This window comes from Mesoplodon bidens (genome assembly GCF_964165515.1).
Source record: "Mesoplodon bidens genome assembly, chromosome: X".
Taxonomy (NCBI): domain Eukaryota; kingdom Metazoa; phylum Chordata; class Mammalia; order Artiodactyla; family Ziphiidae; genus Mesoplodon; species Mesoplodon bidens.
In genome coordinates, this window is record NC_138163.1 from 139,228,275 (window position 1) to 139,247,426 (window position 19,152).

Consider the following 19,152-nt stretch of genomic DNA (forward strand, 5'->3'; position numbering starts at 1 on the left):
GACTCTTCTTTTCTCCAGATTGACCAAATGATTGGTTTCAATATAAGGGGGCAGTGTGGGCAAGATTGCTAGTAGTGTCGATATGACTGGCCCAATTCACTAATCTTCCTTCCTTAATTAATTTACATGGAGAGCCTCTTTACTCTGAGAGAGTTATTTTCCAGTTTTATTGAGATATAATTGACAAGTAACATTATATTCCTTTTAGGTGTATAACAGGACAATTTGGTATTTGTCTGTGTTGCAAAATGTTTAATACAATCAGTTTAGTTAACATCTATCCCCTCATAGTTACATTTTTTTTTCCTTGTATGAGAACTTTTAAGGTCTACTATTGGGAAATAAAAGTTGTGGCACACGTAGAAATTTAGAGAACATTAAACATTTTAAGATAGAGGTGGAACTGTAAACATGTATTATTAGTCACTGGAATTTAGTATTTCTTGAATTTGCAGTGGGATTTCTGTCTATTCACGTTTGAAGATATCAATGGTGTAAAGTTAGTAGCACTAGCCTTTTATCATTTATCCTGAGGCCATCTGTTTGAAGTTCAAATGTGGGAACTTTCCTATCCTTCTGTGGGAAATAAAGGTCCTAACAACTCAAAATGATTAATCACTAAACCGATGTAGTAAAGAGATCTGTAATGTACATAGTACCTAGAAAGTAGGATCAAAATATTTAATGCAGAAGACAGTAGACTCAACTACCTACCAACCCATCAACCAGTTCTTCCGGATGGTAGGCTCTGTATCAGAGTCCTGACTTTGCGAGCCAGGAGTTCACATTTTGGGTTTCTGGATCGTGGAGGAGATGGGGGGTGGGGCAGCAAGCAGGAAACCTTTCTCAGGGCTCCAGGCAGCAGCATTTCCCCAACCAGCAGAGGAGTATTTCCTGATGTTAGCATTCCGCACTGCAGCACGGGTGCTTGCCAGGTGAGTCACTTATGTGTACGTGACAGGTAAGATGATACCTGCCTTACTTCCACCTGGCGTTAGTGCTCATGGGTTCATCTTACTGAACCAAGACATGAAATGGCAGTTCCTTATCCATGTTTAGCGGTATTTCGTTCACTGATTTTTTCTCTATCCCCTTGGAATAACTAGGTATGGGATCCACTCAGACTTTGAGTCTCAAGTCCAAATCTCCATGAAAGTTAAAATGTAACAAGAGAAGTAATAGAAGAAAAGTACAGATGGAGACTTACGTTTCAGAGGTGTCTGTTCTGTTAACAGAGGGCAGATGAGACTGCCTGAGGTCAGGGTTGAATCGAGCTGAAATAGGGACCTCTGGTGTCTACTGCATCGCACGCATTAAAATGGTTAATTTTGTGTTACATAAATTTCACCTCAGTACAAGACAAAAAGTTTGAAGCTGGCACATGCCTCATTGAGCTCCCCTCTATAAAACTGTGTAAAAGGAGCCCAGTTTGAAGCCAGTTCTTAAAAGGAACATATAAACAAACCAAACAGCAAACCAACAGGACATGGCAGCGCACACCACATTTTATTACGGGGCCGAACTTGACCTTTTACATCCCAGTGTCTCAACTTGAATTCAGAGCGAACTTGAGTTGCTAATTCTATGCTTTTGACCAGGTAAAGACCTCATTTTAAGAAATTTCCTTAAAACTGCAAACTTGTGGAAAAGAGAGAATGTTATATGTATCCATTCAGCAATTACCTGTTATAAGCATACTAGTTACAGGGATCTCGGGCTCATATCTGCATGTTCTATTTTGCATTTGCCTCCACTGTTTTGTTAGCAAGTATTGCTTTAATTTATTTAATGTTTAGAGTCCATATAAATGTAAATCATTCAGAGTTTGAGGAAAAAAGTAACCACTTATGATTTACATTTACCACTGTTCACCTCCCACTTTAATTCCTTCCAAAATAAAACCAGTTGCTAAAGTAGTGATTTTAAATATTTACCAATATATACCACTGGAATACTTGTTGCTGTTTCTGAACAAAAGAAATGCAGCAGCATCCTTAGTGATAATTTTAAAAATAAGGAATATTCTTTAAGGGAAAGAATTTCAACTCATCTTTTTGGTAGTCAGTGGTCATTCATTTCTGTGTGTACTGTAACCTGTTAAAATGATCACATAACAAAGAGAAGGGAAGTTAAATTTGCTAGTTATTTGTTAATGCCATATGATTTCTAGTTACAAAGGCATGCTTAAGCCCCACGCTAAAAAGAGGTGAATAAAATAGGACAGGGTTCAAATAAAATTCATTTGGGAAGGTAAATGTGTTTTCAGAATGATTAAGTCTTTTGAGATCCCATGTTGGTGTAGTTTTCTACCATTTCTTAATGTATTCTTCATAACCCCCAAATTTTTCAGGCTTGGAGCCAAATGCCGAGATGTTATTTACTTTTGCTTGGGTTGTAATAAAATTTGGGACTCTTAGTGAAAAGATGATTTTCATTAGTAAAATCGTTACTGGGCATTTAGAGTTGGTGCTTATTTTCTGTTGCTTCCCCAACCACTGGAAATCTTCCTTCACTTTCCTTTCCCCACACTACAGTGAGAGACCAAAGGGTGGCCCTATTCCCATCCCTTAAACCTGTCATTTTCTTATCCTTATTAACCTGTGGGCTTGAGAACCATGCAAGGACCTTTCCCACAAGAACTGGCCAGGGCTGGGCGCTGAAGATGACCAAGAGCTGTATAATGAGGGCTCCAAGTCAGACCATACATGCTACCCTGTTCATGAAGACAGGGAACACTGCTTAGAGGGGCACCATCTCAAATGCCTTTATAACACCTAGGACTCTGGGCACTCACATAATGGGTATGCCGTGTGACTTCAGCCATTTGTTAGCATGACCTTAAAGGTCCAAGAAATGTATCGATATCATCGGACCATTTTTTTGGAGGGCGGGGGACTCATTTTAGTCACAAATGCAGCACACCAAAATATTGATATATCATCACATTGTGAGAGAATGCGGGTGTGTGCATCTTTACAGGATCTCCATCATAGCTTCTTCTTAAAGTTTCCAGTATAATTCTTGCGAAGGAATTGTTTTAAACACAGTTTTTAAATGTTTAGGTAGTTCGAAAGTAAAATGTAATTTTAAAAGACTGCTCAGTTGTTATTTCGGACTTTGTGACATTGAGTGGTTCTGGAAGCTTGACACCCTTGATCCAAATGCCGTATTTGCCAAATTGTAATATTGACCTGATCGTGGCGGCATCTAATATAAACCCTGAAACATCTCGTTACATCTTGATAATTCCTCTGGACCTTCTTGTCTGGCTGCAGTCAGCCATAAACAGCTGTATTCTTTAAATCTTCAGGGACATGAAACAGTGAAATCTGTGCAGAAAATGACCATCAGGGTTGTCTAATATCTAAAAAGGGTTGTGTTTTCGTGTGAAAGGTGGTGGAACCCAAAAGAATGGGGGAAGACACCCCTGAGTGTGTAAGCCACGTACCTCATTGGCCCCAAGAGATTCCTGTTTTGTTTTTTAATTTAATTTTTATTTTATATTGGAGTATAGTTGATTTACAATATTGTGTTAGTTTCAGGTGTACGGCACAGTGATTCAGTTATACGTCTATCCATTGTTTTTCAGATTCTTTTCCATTATAGGTTATTACGGAATATTGAGTAGAGTTCCCTGTGCTCTACAGTAGGTCCTTGTTGGTTATCTATTTTATATATAGTCGTGTGTCTATGTTAATCCCAAACTCCTAATTTATCCCTCCCCCTCACGTTTTCCCTTTGGTAACCCGAGATTGCTCTTTTAAAAACCCAAACCCTGCTGAACCAGAAAGAACAAACAAATTGGCTTGATGTTGAGTGACAGAAAAAGAAAAGCGTATCTTTGCCCCCTCCTCCCTCTCTTCCATTTCCTGTTCCACCCTTCACATCAAATGAAACACTGCTGTTTTCATTTCCTCGGTGTACCTTGTAGTATTTCTAGGAGTAGATGTCCCTAAAAAATCCTGCCCTCTCTTTTTGCCTAGGGCTACTTTTGGTCTCATATAAATAGACAGTATCCAGTTTGAGAAACATGTAGCCCATTGTAACAAGTGTTATCTTTTTATTCCATCTTTTTTTTTTTTTTTTTTTTTGCACTACATGGGCCTCTCACTGTTGTGGCCTCTCCCGTTGTGGAGCACAGGCTCCGGACACGCAGGCTCAGCGGCCATGGCTCACGGGCCCAGCCGCTGCGCAGCATGTGGGATCTTCCCAGACCGGGGCACGAACCTGTGTCCCCTGCATCTTCAGACAGACTCTCAACCACTGTGCCACCAGGGAAGCCCCCTATTTTTTAATGAAGTAGAGTTGATTTACAATGTTGTGTTAGTTTCAGGTGTACAGCTCAGTGCTTCAGTTATATATACATACGTGTATATGTATATACATATATATAACTCTATATGTGTGTGTGTATATAGATATTCTTTTTCATATTCTTTTCCATTATGGTTTATTACAAAATATTGAATATACTCCCTGTGCTATACAGTAGGTCCTTGTTGTTTACCTATTTTATATATAGTAGTTTGTATCTGTTAATCCCAAACTCCTAATTTATCCCTTTCCCCCTTTCTCCTTTGGTAACCGTAAGTTTGTTTTCCATACCTATGAGTCTGTTTCTGTTTCGTAAATAAGCTCATTTATGTCATATTTTAGATTTCACATATAAGCAATATCATATGATATTTGTCTCTGTCTGACTTATTTCACTTAGTATATCATCTCTAGGTCCATCCATCTTGCTTCAAATGGTAAATTATGCCGTTTCTTGAGTGAGCTGTGTTAAGTGAGCCCCACGTATTTCTGCTGGTTCTATATTAACTGTAGGCTCTGTTTTCTTTTCTCTCCATTTCATTTGGTTTATACAGTTCACTGGGTAACGTCTGCATGGCGAAAGGCTCTTGCTGATTTATGTTTGCAATATAAACCTTGCTGGGGTTAAAAAGCAAGGTTTAGGACATTTTTTGGCTCAGATGTAAGGGGATTCATGTGTAAGTCATTTCATAGGTAAGATCCTGGCTTGCTGTGGCAGGCGACTTCCCCAGATCAGACCTCCTCTGAGATGTCCTTACATATGATATGAGTCAGCGCTCAATGTGTAATAAATGCGTAATGCCTGCCAAGTTGTGACGGTTAGCTCTTCAGACTCAACCCGTAAGTCCCATCCATCACATAAGCTTGTGGAATACCTGTGAAGGGGCGTGAAGAATATATGTGTGTAGTTACCACACTGTATTCCAAAGTAGAATTGATCTTTGGTCTTAGAATTGTCTATCTGACCTAAAGAAAAGAAACAGAATGAAGAAATTGTGCTGACTATACTGTTTATTGGCCATAAGCAAATTTTATTGATAATGATCTGGGTTTTTGGACTATTTAATAAATAGAAATGGATAAGAGGTCAGACGAGTTCAGGGAAGGCTCACTGGGGCTCCTGCTGCAGCAGGAGGGAGAGAACAAGTAATGGGGGAGAAATGAGCTGGTTGGTTCCTTATATGGGGTGACGGTAGGGAGGGTGGATCCAGAGGGTGGCTTAGGTGGACTGCCCACCCCCTTGGTGGTGCCCTTTGCAGGGAACATGCACAGGACCCTGCTTTTGCTCCCAGCTTCTCAGAAGTGGCCGTTGGGTTTTTGGTCTTTCTGTATCTTGTTGTCCATAATTTGCCCCAACTGCACAGGCATGCAGTTATTTTTAGTCCCTTATAGTTTCTTTGTATCTATTGCTCGACTGGAGAAGACAGTTGTCCAGGTACAAGCCCTTCTATAAAGGGTCCCAGGTCCCAGCCTGCCTCATTATTAGAGGTGTTTGGTTACATCGATAAGAATGAAAAAAATCCTACTCTTATTAACATGATTTACCAAAAATAACACAGTAATAAAAAAGAATTTCCAAACTATGTGTCTGTTTTTTAGAGAAAGATTCCAGTGAATTGCAGAAAGGTTAAAACAAAAACGAAAGGCCCAAAACCTTCCACTCATCAATAACTATTACAGAATTCTTGATATAAGAGCTTTTTAGGATCTGTAAGTTTCAATATTTAAGTATATTCCAAATCAATACATTAGAACATTCGAATTTATATTCTATAACAGCCAGATTAAAGCAACCTCCTTAGGATGACTCTTCCTTGCCGTTATGCTTAAATGATTTAGGAAAAAGGGTTTATCTCTTTTGATGTTTTCCACCTTCTTGGAGGTTATGATACATTGTTAAATCTAAATAGGAAAATCTACTGCCTTGGGGATTTCGTCACCATATAACACTAAGCGTAATCATTATAATGATGGTTCCTAGTCTCTCCCTCAATCCTTCTGTAAAGATCTTTGCTTGTGATGCCCCATTCATTACGCAAGACCAAAATAAAGAAAAGATGCTGCTTTCTTCCCTCTACCAAACAGTACAGCAAGGCTCAGAGGGCTTGAGTGCGTTCTGGCTGACCACCTGGCTAGTAATCTTTGGAGATACGGTTGGAAGTGTTACTGAACGCAAGTTTGTGTGCCGGATGCACAGTGACACCAAACAAAGTGAAACATCAGAGTCTGGAGCAGAGCAAGATTTATTGCATGGCCATGGGTGGCTCGTGCCCCAAGACCCTAAACTTCCCGAAGGGTTTCAGCAAAGCATTTTTAAAGACAAGGTGAGGGAGGGGCATGGTTAGTTGTTGCAAACTTCTTGGTGCTGGAATCCTTTGCTCTTACAGCTGTCCACATAGGTCAGGTCACGATGGTCCTGTAAACCTCCAACAAGACACATGGTATTCTCTTCTCTGCAACTTTTTAATCTCTATATGAATGGAAAGTTACACCTTTAAAGTTACACCTTTAGAAGGTCAGAGCCCTGAGAATGGCTCTCCTGTATATTTCAGGCTAGAAGCAACATTCTTTTACAAAAGGTTCAGAGCCAGTGTGACTAAGCACAAAAGGAAAAGGAACAGGTCTAATATGGAGTCAGTTTTGTTCTTCCCTATGACAGAATCCAGTGCCAGAGCCACGTGGATAACCATTAAGATTTGTTGCCTCAGTGGTTGATATCCATCTGGATCTTTTTTAGGTAAAAAGATTCTAAAATGTCAGGGTTTTTATATCCCTTTCCTAATTAGTCAGACCATTGGGCTTAAAACCACAGAGGTCCTGGAGGACGTAGCGGTGCCCCGTGCGTATTAATGTTCATAGTAACATAGCTTCCTCTCCCGTGTTGACGCTGAAGTTCTGGGCCACGGAGGCCACACCTTCTGATTCAGTGAAGTGCCCAAATATGAGAGGAAGCTTGACATCAGTTAGAAAAAGCTGAGTGAGATGCCCTCAGCAAGTTGCACGCGGTGGGCTGAGTTGACAGCTATTATGTGCAGACACAGAAATGTCCCCTTGTCCCAGGCACAGAGGTGATTGGACTTGGGGATGCAGAAACTGGCTAACATCTTTCTCCAGTGACTGCTCTGATAAGGGTAATAACCATCCTCAGCATCCCCTTGGTAACTGCCAAGAACTTTCCCCAACAGCTGCCTGTAGTATCATGCTTCATTCTTACAAAGATCCCATGAGGTTCAAAAAGCATGAAATCATGCCATGTGCAGCAACACGCATGGACCTAGAGGTGCCCATACTGCGTGAAGTAAGTCAGACAGAAAGACACATATGAGAGGATATCGCTTATATGTGGAATCTTAAAAAAGGGCACAAATGAACTTATCTACAAAACAGAAAGAGAGTCACAGATGTAGAAAACAAGCTCATGGTTACCAGGGTTGGGGTAGGGATAAATTGGGAGATTGGGATGGACACATACACACTACTATATATAAAATAGATAACTAAGAAGGACCTACCGTAGAGCACAGGGAACTCTACTCAATACTCTGTAATGACCTCTGTGGGGAAAGAATCTAAAAAAAGAGTGGATGCATGTATATGTATAACAGATTTGCTTTGTGGTACAGCAGAAACCAACATGACATTGTAAATCATCAATACTCCAATGAAAATTTAAAAATAAATAAAAAGATCCCATGAGGCATTACTCTTCTCTTTATTTTCCCAGGTGGTGTATCCCTGCTCTTAAACAGATACCACTAGATACACTTCTACCTGAACAAAATTGGGTCCACTGACTTTTCAGCAAGAGAGAATGCAAACCATAGGCGGTATTTAGTAAGGGGGGCGGGTAGGAAGGACTTAAAGGACGTGGGCTTGTGTTAAGGGATTTCAGCAACGATCCAAGGAAGCTGGATGTGGCTTTGGCTTGCAGACTCTTAGAAAGTAGGGGTGGGCTTCCCTGGTGGCGCAGTGGTTGAGAATCCGCCTGCCGATGCAGGGGACACGGGTTCGTGCCCCGGTCCAGGAAGATCCCACATGCCGCGGAGCGGCTGGGCCCGTGAGCCATGGCCGCTGAGCCTGCACGTCCGGAGCCTGTGCTCCGCAGCAGGAGAGGCCACGACAGTGAGAGGCCCGCGTACCAAAGAAAAAAAAAGAAAGTAGGGGTAATTCTATGACAGGTTATCTAAAAAGAGGAAAAGTTAGATGGAGGCAGATTCTATCATTACAAAGAACCAGTGAATGTCGCTCTGTGGTTTAGCATGATGTAACGGTCCCACCACGTGGCTGATGTTGCCCAGGAAAGCAACACAGCCTGGCTGTACCAGCCACGCCAACTGCCAACAGTGCTCTGGCTTAGGTGGTAACATCTGGCCAGAGGCCAGGTGTCAGGGGCTGCTGTGCTCTTTCTTGGGTAACCAATAATGAAATAAACCAAATACTAAGGAAGCAGTGCCAAAGTCTCAGCAAAGACTGTCCAGTGGCATCTCGGCTATTAACCTTCAGATTTCCTTTAGGAGCCTGAGTGCCACCGTTATTTGCAGAAATGAGACATCTTATATGGTCAGTACCTTCTCTAGAGGAATGCGGTCTTAGTCAGACTGTTCTTTAGAATTTCAGGAAGCTGGCCAGACAGAGTCGTGTAGCTCACATGCAGGGAGACACCTCTGGGGCTGATCGCAGGTGCTGTGTCTATTCTAGGGTTGAGAGAATGTCTAGTATGGCAGAATTCCTTGTAGAGCCCAGAGACCTTGCTTGGGTGGGGACGGTCAACACCAATGTCTCTGAATTTTAGTTGAATTGTTATATTTTCTTTGGCGGGTTAAGACCCATCCACACTGAACAATTTTTTTCTCTGATTTGAGTAATTGTGGTCAAGTCTTCGAAGGTCAGTGGTACCCAGTTAACTGCAGAACAATAGCTTTCTCTGCTATGTAGCTGAATTCCATAGAGCAACCTGTGACCCCCATTTCTTGTTTCCTTCCAATTGGAACTACATAACTTGTGAGCTGTACTGGGGAGAAGGGTCTGAAATTCACCAAGTGCTGGCAACAAGAATGCAATGTGCAGAGACAGATCGTGTAGCTGGAAGCCCGAGGAGAACATTCGTTCACCTGCATTGCTTCTTGAGTTTAAAGAACGAGATGAAATGCAAAAGGAAAATATGGGCAAAAGATAGCCTGCAATTTTTTTTTTTTTTTTTTTTTTTTTTGCGGTACACGGGCCTCTCACTGTTGCGGCCTCTCCCCTTGCAGAGCACAGGCTCTGGACGCGCAGGCTCAGCAGCCATGGCTCCCAGGCCCAGCCGCTCCGCGGCATGTGGGATTTTCCCGGACCGGGGCACGAACCCATGTCCCCTGCATCGGCAGGCGGACTCTCAACCACTGCACCACCAGGGAAGCCCTAGCCTGCAATTTATTTGCAGTTGTAAAGCCGTGAATTGTCACGAGTTCAACATTAGTTTTCTAATGTATGTGATTCTAGTTTTTGAGATCCAGCAAGCATATACAAAGAAACTTTTAGTTTATCTAGCAAATGAAGCCCGTGTTTTCTTGTTTCTGATGAGTGGATACAGCTCATTTTTGATAAGGTTTCAAGAAACGCAATAACTTTCTATTTATCTATTTATTTATCTTTGAAAACTGAAGTATACTTGATTTACAACGTTGTATTAGTTTCAGGTGTACAGCATAACCACTCAACATTTTTATAGGTTGTACTCTGTTTAAGTTCACCGCAAAATAATGGCAACATTTCCCTGTGTTGTATAGTATATCCCTGAAGCCCATGCATTTTATACTTAATAGGTAGGACCTCTCAATTCCATACAGCCCCTCCCACCTTTTCCCCACCCCCCTCCCCACTGCTAACCACCCGTCTGTTCTCTATACAGACTGTTTTACATATACATTCATTTGTATTATTTTTTAGATTCCACATATTAGTGATAACATACAGTATCTGTCTGACTTACTTCACTTAGTATGGTCATCTCCAGGTCCATCCATGTTGCTGCAAATGGCATTATTTCATTCCTTTTTATGGCTGAGTAATATTCCACTGTATATATAGACCACATCTTCTTTATCCGTTCCTCTGTCCATGGACACTTAGGTTGCTTCCTTATCTTGGCTATGGTAAATAGTGCTGCTGTGAACATTGGGGTGTGTGTATCTTTTCCAGTCAGCACTTTCATTTTTTTTTCAGATGTATATCCAGGAGTGGAATTGCTGGATCCTATGGTAGTTCTGTTTAAAGATTTTAAGAGGACCGGGTTGGGAAAGAAGCTGATGGACTGATTTAAGATGTTTAGATACCGAACTTTATACTTAGGTTTACTTTAGGTTGATCATTAATCCTCTGGCCTTTAAACCACAGCCGGGAGTGTTTACAGAAGCACAGGAGTGTTCAAGCTGCAAGCAGGGCTGGCAGGCAGATAGCAGTAGTGGGCAAAGAGTAGAAAGAAATACATATGTATTTCTTCTCTTGTAGAACCAACCACAGCTGATTAACCAGGAAAGATCAATGGGAGAGCTCAGGGCTGGGTCCGCTGCATCCTGGGGCCTAGCTGGATTTTTGTTTGCTTTAAAGCTCACTGCCAGAAAAAGCTGCTGAGAAGCCTTGCCCATAAAAGGGAGAATGTTTGTGAATAGAGGGCGGAGCCGTGCAGTCATTTCTATAGCACCGAGTATGCAAACTGTACAGATTTTTCAACAGAATCTACCTCACAGGGATATAGGTACTTGCACTTTATTAAAATGGAACCGTGGCAATTTAAAATGTGCCATTTTAGCTCTTGGAAGAAAAATCCAATATGCTTTCATTGTATGCCTGAATCGTTGGGAAAAAAAAATCTGGAGAAAATGTTTCAGCATCTTCTCCAAACATTTTAACATATGTTTGATACAGAAGCATTTTCATAGGTTGCTGACACGTGATACAAAACATGATACAAACATGACACAAAATCACTTTCGTATCTTGGGGTAGTGTCAGCCAACAGTTCTTTACAAATGGTGCCAGTGCTGAGAAATGTGTCTGCATAAAAGTGTTCTTGAAAGAACTCTAGGGGACGTGATAAGACGCACAAGCAAGTTTCGTACGCTGAGCGTTCGTGAAATATCAGAAGAGATGCAAAGAGCTTCAAGATGTAGTGTTCAGCAAAGGTAGATTAAGGCAGCTGGAAAGTGCGTCTCCCCTGCTTTATGCCTTTACCTGTGGTGAAATTAGCGCCATATTATGGCCCCATGATCTCTGTGATGCTGAGCAGTTGACTTAACCTCTCTGGGCCTCACTGTCTCTTCTGTAAAGTGGAGATGATCAGAGAACTCCTCTGATTATTTAGGTTTTTTATTATTTATTTATTTTTGGCTGCATCAGGTCTTAGTTGCGGCACACGGGATCTTTGTTGCGGCAAGGGGCTTCTCTCTAGTTGTGGCGTGTGGGTTTTCTCTTTCTAGTTGTGGCATGAGGGTTTTCTCTCTCTAGTTGTGGCACGCAGGCTCCAGGGCGCGTAGGCTCTGTAGTTTGCGGCACGCGGGCTCTCTCGTTGAGGCGGCGCGAGCTCAGCAGTTGTGGCCCGCGGGCTTAGTTGCCCCATGGCATGTGGGATATTAGTTCCCTGACCAGGGATCGAACCCGTGTCCCCTGCATTGGAAAGCAGATTCTTTACCACTGGACCACCAGGGAAGTCCCTCCTCTGATTCTTTGTGAGCGAATCAGAAGGTGCTAGTAAAAACGCCTGCCGCATGGAAAGGCTAAATAAATGCTAGTGATTATTAGCCATATTTTACAGATGTTCAGCTGGGATACGTCACGTGCCCAAATCATATACCTGGTTAGTAGCTGTCAGATGGAACTGAAGTTCACGTATGGCTGAAGATCTCCTTCCTCTTAGTGCTCTGAGCCAGATCATACAGCATGGAAGCCATTTCTCGTTTTACACTTTGAAAGAGGTCACTTGTCCCAACTGGTCTAGATTTAAAAGACTTTATTCTAGGTAGTTGTTCGATAACTTTTTTTTAATCCCATTCTCTCCCCCAACTCCCAGACCTTTCCAGGTTATTTTACTTTTTCTTGATTCCATTTAATTTATATTTTCCTGTAAGATAAAGGGCATTTCAATTAATCTTTAATTGGGGAAAGACTTCCAAGCCAGAAAAGCAAAAGAAAAGTTTCAGAATAGGCTTCCAAATTTAAAAAAAAAAAATCAAAATAACGAGCAATGTATATTATATGATCTTGATTTCACAGTTTTTAAAAGTATTTATTTATTTATTTAAATATATATTTTTTATTGTAGTACAGTTGATTTACAGCATTGTGTTAGTTTCAGGTGTGCAGCACCGTGATTCGGATATATATACATATGTGTGTGTGCGAGTGTGTGTGTGTGTGTATTCTTTTTCAGCTTCGTTTTCATTGTAGGTTATTACAAAATATTGAGTAGAGGTCCCTGTGCTATACAGTAGGTCCTTGTTGGTTATGTGTTTTACATGTAGTAGTGGTGTGTGTGTTAATCCCAAACTCCTAATTTATCCTAACTTATCCCTTTCTATTTATCCCCCTTTATCTCTCTCGATTTCATAGTTTTAAATAACATATATGTGTAAAAAAAAAAGGCTGTAAGCTCTATAGCCATATAGTCACAGATGATATCTCTGAGTGAGAGTTAATATTTTGCTTTTATCCTTCTATGAAATTCTCTGTAATTAGAAAAATGCAATACTTTTAAAGCCCCCCACACATTCCCTTTGGGAGAGCATTCCCAAGTGCCGATGCTGGGCTGCGTGTCCTCCCCTGCTCCCTGCCCTGCCCGCCCTTCTCTCCCCTGGTTCCCTCGACCACCTTCCCACTCGTGGTCCATTCCCAGCATCCCCCTAACTGGGTCCTTGCTGTTCTCCAGAAGCATCGCTCTCATGTCTGTCCTCCCCTGGGCCAGTGGGGTGATGCCCTGACAGCCACACCTGGTCCCCAGCTCAGAGCCCTTCCTTGTTCTGTTCCCACAGACTGACTTCTCATCTCCCCGTTGCATAGGGGAACGTCCAAGAGCCAGCTGCAGGGAAAGAAAATCATGGTTTTGGGCGGGGATGTCCTTTCGGTTAACAGATAAAGAATAGGCGGCAGATCTTAGGGGGTCTCAGGCGATTGTGGAAAAAACACTTGCTCAGGCAGAAGACTTGGAAACTTATATATACACACACACGCGCACACACACACACATAAGCACACATGAATGTGTATACATATATGCTGTAGATATGCTATATAAACATATACATGCTAAATATACATAAATATGTATACACATGTATATATGTAAATACATAGCATATACATGCATGTATATATTTTTTCTAAGTTGTGTATACATAAATATATATAAAATTCCCCAAGCCTTTTTATATATGTGTATATAAAATTTATATATGTAATATTTTGTTACAAATAGAATGTATATACTGATATTTATATACACATACATTTTATATAACATATAAATATATGTAACATAGCCATGCGTATGTATTTTATATATTATATATTATACATATATATATATAATTTTCACAGAGTCTGGCTCTGTTATTTTAACACAACCCTCTCCCGCACTGTACCCCTCCCCCCAAAAAGTGGAACCTGAAAGAAAGGGACTTTCAAGTCCCACATGACTTTTGTAGGATCAACAAACTGGACTAATGGTGACCGCATGATCATATGACACAGTATTTCCCTTAGGGCTTTTCTGGAAACACACTATGTGTTTAAGAGGACATTATTTTGCTTCTTCTCTCTGTTCTTCCAACATACTGCCTCACTTTCCATTAAAAAAAAAAAGATTCACGGGTTCTTACTGGTATCTCTGAAGGGCACGTCCACACAATTCCGTTCCTTGGACGGCGCCCCTGAACTTGTACATACCTCTCATGACCTCTGACCCAGCCTGCAGTGGTTGTTCATTATCTCCTGAATTGCTTCGTGCAGCCCTGGGCTCTGTGGGATTAGATCCTTTGCCGTCTGTTAATCTTCCAGGACTTCAGTGTCCCAGGTAGACAGAAAAGGGGCTGAAATCAAACTCAGCAGCAAAGAAAAACCCCCCAGAGGCAGGGACGGAAGAGAGGCTGTAATCACAGTTGTCAAAACCACACTCTTACCTTCAAGGGGCTCCCTGGACTTCAGGCTCAAGAACGGAGTTTCCGGAACACCTTTAGACATCAGATGAGCTTTATTGATTTCATTTTGATCTTGTCTTTATATCCACAGAGGCGCTGTCTTGAATGAGTCAACTGGGTCCCCCTTTTGAGGGAATCCTTTCAGAAGCATCTCTGGCATTGCTGTGATGGCAGATCTATTCTTTGTTGGTGACAAGACACCTTTAGCTGTCTATCCCTGTGACATGTTCTAAAGAAACCTGTTCCAGGCTTATAAAAAGTTGAAATACAAGACAAAGGGTTCCTTCACAGAAATGTAGCCATATGGATGGTGCTGCCTGCCTGGATTTGTGTATACAGCTGGTGCCCACTGACCTCTTCTGGGATTATGAGCTAGAGATCAAGGTCTCGGAAAAGAAACCATGAGGATGGATGTTGGTACAGGTGTTGGGGGATCCAGCAGGGCTCTTGCTGTCAAAAGAATGCAGTGTTTTATTTTCATTTTAGCCGCACCCTGTATCTTAGCCCTGCCTGACGCTAGCCCCTGCTCGATAAATCACTTTTTAAAAAAATCCCACGGACCTTATTTTATTTTTAAACAGAAGCCCCACTTTAAGCATTGCACTATGCGTACAGTTAACATTAATTGCCTAAGAACTTTGCTTTATTTAAATCACATCGGGAAGGAGGAGGTGGGGTGGGGAGAGGATGAGGAAAGAGAAAAGCAAAAGCATTTTATTCTCCTGCCTTCCAACGGTACTTTGCCATTAATTATTTATCACCTCATTCTCTGGCCCTCTGAACTTCCTCTACTGCTGTCCTGCTTTATGTTCCGATGGAATTGAATCAGTAGATATAGGTAGAATTTTTTAAAAGCGATGTCATCAGAAATTCAATCTGACACTAACATATTAGCCTTGAGCTCCACGATAGACAATAGAATCTCATTCGGGTTTTTTTTTTTTTTTCTCATCTTTTCACATCTGGATGGACTCCTTTTTTTTTTTTTTTCTCTCTCTCTTTCATTTGCTTCCTCAATCATAGGGTAAGTAATTACACCTAACTTTTCAGGAATTCAGGTCAGAGACAACGGAGCAATGAATTATGTAGCTTCTTTGAAGTCGCTCGTCTTTGGTGTTTTACGTGGAGGTCCTCAGAAGTCCACCATCGCGGCCGCTACACTTTGTGTCCCTGCCTTGTCTTCAGCATCAGTTCATTTGCCAACTGGTTCCCCAGCCAGCATCTAAGCAGGAGACAAAGCCCAGTCCACCTGTAGTTCCTGAACTCTGGCCAAGTCTTGCGGTTGATCAGCGTCTTGCCAGGATGAGGTCAGATCTCTCCAGCTCCTGACAAAGGGACTCCATTCCCGCTCTGCAAAATGCATTAGCCACTGCACTACATTTTTTGGGTTTTTTTTGCATCATAGGTGAAAAATGTCAGACATAATCAGCATGCTTTGACTGAAGCTCTTCGAGAGGGTTGCTACCCAAACATTCCACCTCTCTGATTTCTCCCTGATTCATCTGTTTGTTCCTGCACCCCACTCTTTTATAGTATCGGACTGCCTTCTACACCCAGAAGCAGTTTTTTTTAATAGATTTTATTTATTTATTTATTTATTTACTTACTTACTTACTTATTTATTTATTGGCTGTGTTGGGTCATCATTGCTGCGTGCGGGCTTTCTCTAGTTGCAGTGAGTGGCGGCTATTCTTCATTGCGGTGCGCAGGCTTCTCATTGCGGTGGCTTCTCCTGTTGCAGAGCACGGACTCTAGGTGCGTGGGCTTCAGTAGTTGTGGCATGCGAGCTCAGTAGTTGTGGCATGCGAGCTCAGTAGTTGTGGCTTGCGGGCTTCAGTAGTTGCAGCATGTGGGCTTCACGAGTTGTGGCACATGGGCTCAGTAGTTGTGGCTCCCGGGCTCTAGAGCACAGGCTCAGTAGTTGTGGCGCACGGGCTTAGTTGCTCCACGGCATGTGGGATCTTCCCAGACCAGGGCTCGAACCCGTGTCCCCTGCATTGGTAGGTGGATTCTTAACCACTGTGCCACCAGGGAAGCCCGGAAGCAGTTTTGCACACAAGGTTTCTCAAGCAAAGAAGAGACCAGTACGTTCATGGAATGTTCTTTCCTGTTAAATAGGATTCGTGCACTTCACCAAGGGATTTACTTCAGTTTACCAAGTGAGGTGGAGAACGTCTTGTAAAAATGCAATGAAATTGAGAGGGATTATTAAAAATATATACCTATTCATTGGAGGAACAGGGGTAAAGGAACAGTATCAAAAAGGATTATTAAAAGAACTATAAAATATCCAAATATAGGGTGGAGCCAACATCAGGACATTGCAAGCTCCTGCGTCATGATTTTCATGTTGCAGACAGGTCAAAATGGTCTGCAAGTCCCGTTGGGGCCACTGCATTCTACAGGACATGGCCGGGAGGTCAGAGGCTCTTCCCACTGAACTGACACTCTCATGGTCCTTCCCCGTGGATTTGCCATGCGTTCAGAGAAGGGACCCAGGATACATGACATCATCCTTATATTACTAGGTCTCAGGGGTAGGTCTGCTGGCAGGGTTCTCCATGGCAAAAGACAGAATGCACCCACCAGGTTGGTCATGGCTGACGTGTATGTAATCTTTACTACTGTTATGTTAAAAAGACAGTTCAAAACAAAACAAGATATTCAAGGGACCCCCACGGATTGTCTTATTCCAGCCCTCAAAGCTTGGTAGGTATCTGGGTAAAATATCCTGTTAGTAGTTCATTAACTCTCCAACCTCCTATGGGTAGATTTCCGCTAATGGGTTCCAGTAAGGTGCAGACCAGCGCTATTCAGTATAGTAGAAATGGGAAGCAATTTTATTCTTTCTACAGCTTACGTTTCAGTCCACTCTGTGTACTTCTCATTTTTGTCTGAAATACCTGGCAAGAGGCATAGCAGTTCTGGCCGCTCACAGGTGGCAATTATCCAGTTCGGTCTGTGGCAGTGTCTCCTGCAGTGTCAAGCTTCTTCGCTCTGTTTTCTTGGGCCAACCCCAGACAGGAGAACCCTTCCATAAGAAAGGACAGTCATGTTGGCCCCTTTTCTCATCAACAGTAGACAAGGAATAAGAGAACAAAGCAAACTCTGACACAGCCAGTGGAGTTAAAGTCTGATGCCGCTGTCTTCTGGGAATGCAGGTGTCCACAGGACGTTTCTGGTTTCCAAGGTCTGGTGGTGGGTTTGTTGGACGTGGGTTAAATCTCTTGTCTTGAACTCTCACGTCCATGGTGGGTCTAGTCTCTTGCACTTACCTGGTTTCTAGAAGTTTCTAGAAGTAGTCCTCTTTCTGTTTGACCACAGAACACTTCTTCCTAGGAGGTCCATCACCGTCACAGCTCAGAGGGGCCCTCTCTCTACAAACCCTCTGGCACCTTCAATCCCCACCATATTGTTTTCTCTGCCTGATAAGACCGGACAAGGCTGATGGCCTAGGACGGCAGAGCCAGACTCAGGTCTCTTAGCAGGTATTGCATCTTTAGACCGTCTCCTTGATTAAGAACCGTGGTTCTCCACCATGGCAGTTGTGGCCACCCACTGCACCCCTGCAGTGGTGGACAATGACAGGAAACAAATCCCACTGTCACTATGAGAGCAGAGAATGGTACAGGCATCTCTGGATGGTGGAGGTGAGGCGTAATGATCTGTTTCCTGCAATGCACACGGAAGCTCCACCTACAGACTTACCCACTTCAAGAAGTCAGCAGTGCCGACACCCTCCAAGCCAAAGTATCGTCTTACTCATTTATGAGACAGTTATTCTAAGCCATTAGGTCTCACTGGGGACAAGTTTGCCTCCAAGGAGACGATTGGCTTTGTCTAGAGATATTTTTGGTTGTCACAGCTAGGTGTCGGTCATGGCGTGTAGAAAGGGTACGGACCAAGGATGCTGGTAAACATGCCTTGATTCGCAGAACAGCCCCCAAGAGTAGAGAATCATCTCTGCCCTAGTGTCACTAGCGTTGAGAAAGCTTGGTTTACAGTATGAGGATGCATATGGGGGTGTCCATTAAGCTGCTACTTGGGGACGGCGTTGAAGGTTCAGGAACCAAGAACACAGATTTTAAAGCCACACTCCCTGATTAAGGAATCCCAGCTTGGGCCTTTGTGGCTCTATCTGTGATCTTGCTCGAGTTAATCTTTCTGTGCCTTGCAAACCTTTGTTTGTTTCTCTAAGCCTCATGAGGTCCAGAACTAAAGATAAGCAGATTATAGGTGTCAGTGCAGTTGATAGGAGTGCCTGAGCAAGACTGGCCACTTTGGAAGTGTTATTCTATTAATAGCTCTCTGTTTCCAGCTCTGGGACTTCAACTGAAACCTAGGTAGCAGGAAAAGGCTTGTATGAGGATCCCTTACACACAAACCTCTGTCTCTCTGGAGGCAGTCCATCTGTTGTCCGACAGTCCGGCGCATCGAGATTTATTAAATTTCTCTTTACCTTCCTCAGTTCGTTAAACAGTATCAGATGGCAAGCCTGAAAGTAAAGGTAAAATAAAGCAGCAGGAAGCCTGTCTTCTCACTGGACATGCAATGACTAGTGTCTTCATCATCAGATTCAGTCATAACTCGTTGGCCTTATCAAGCCACTGTCGATGTTCCCTTGTCTTGTAAGGATTTCTCATTGATGGCTGGCATCATGCACTTGTTT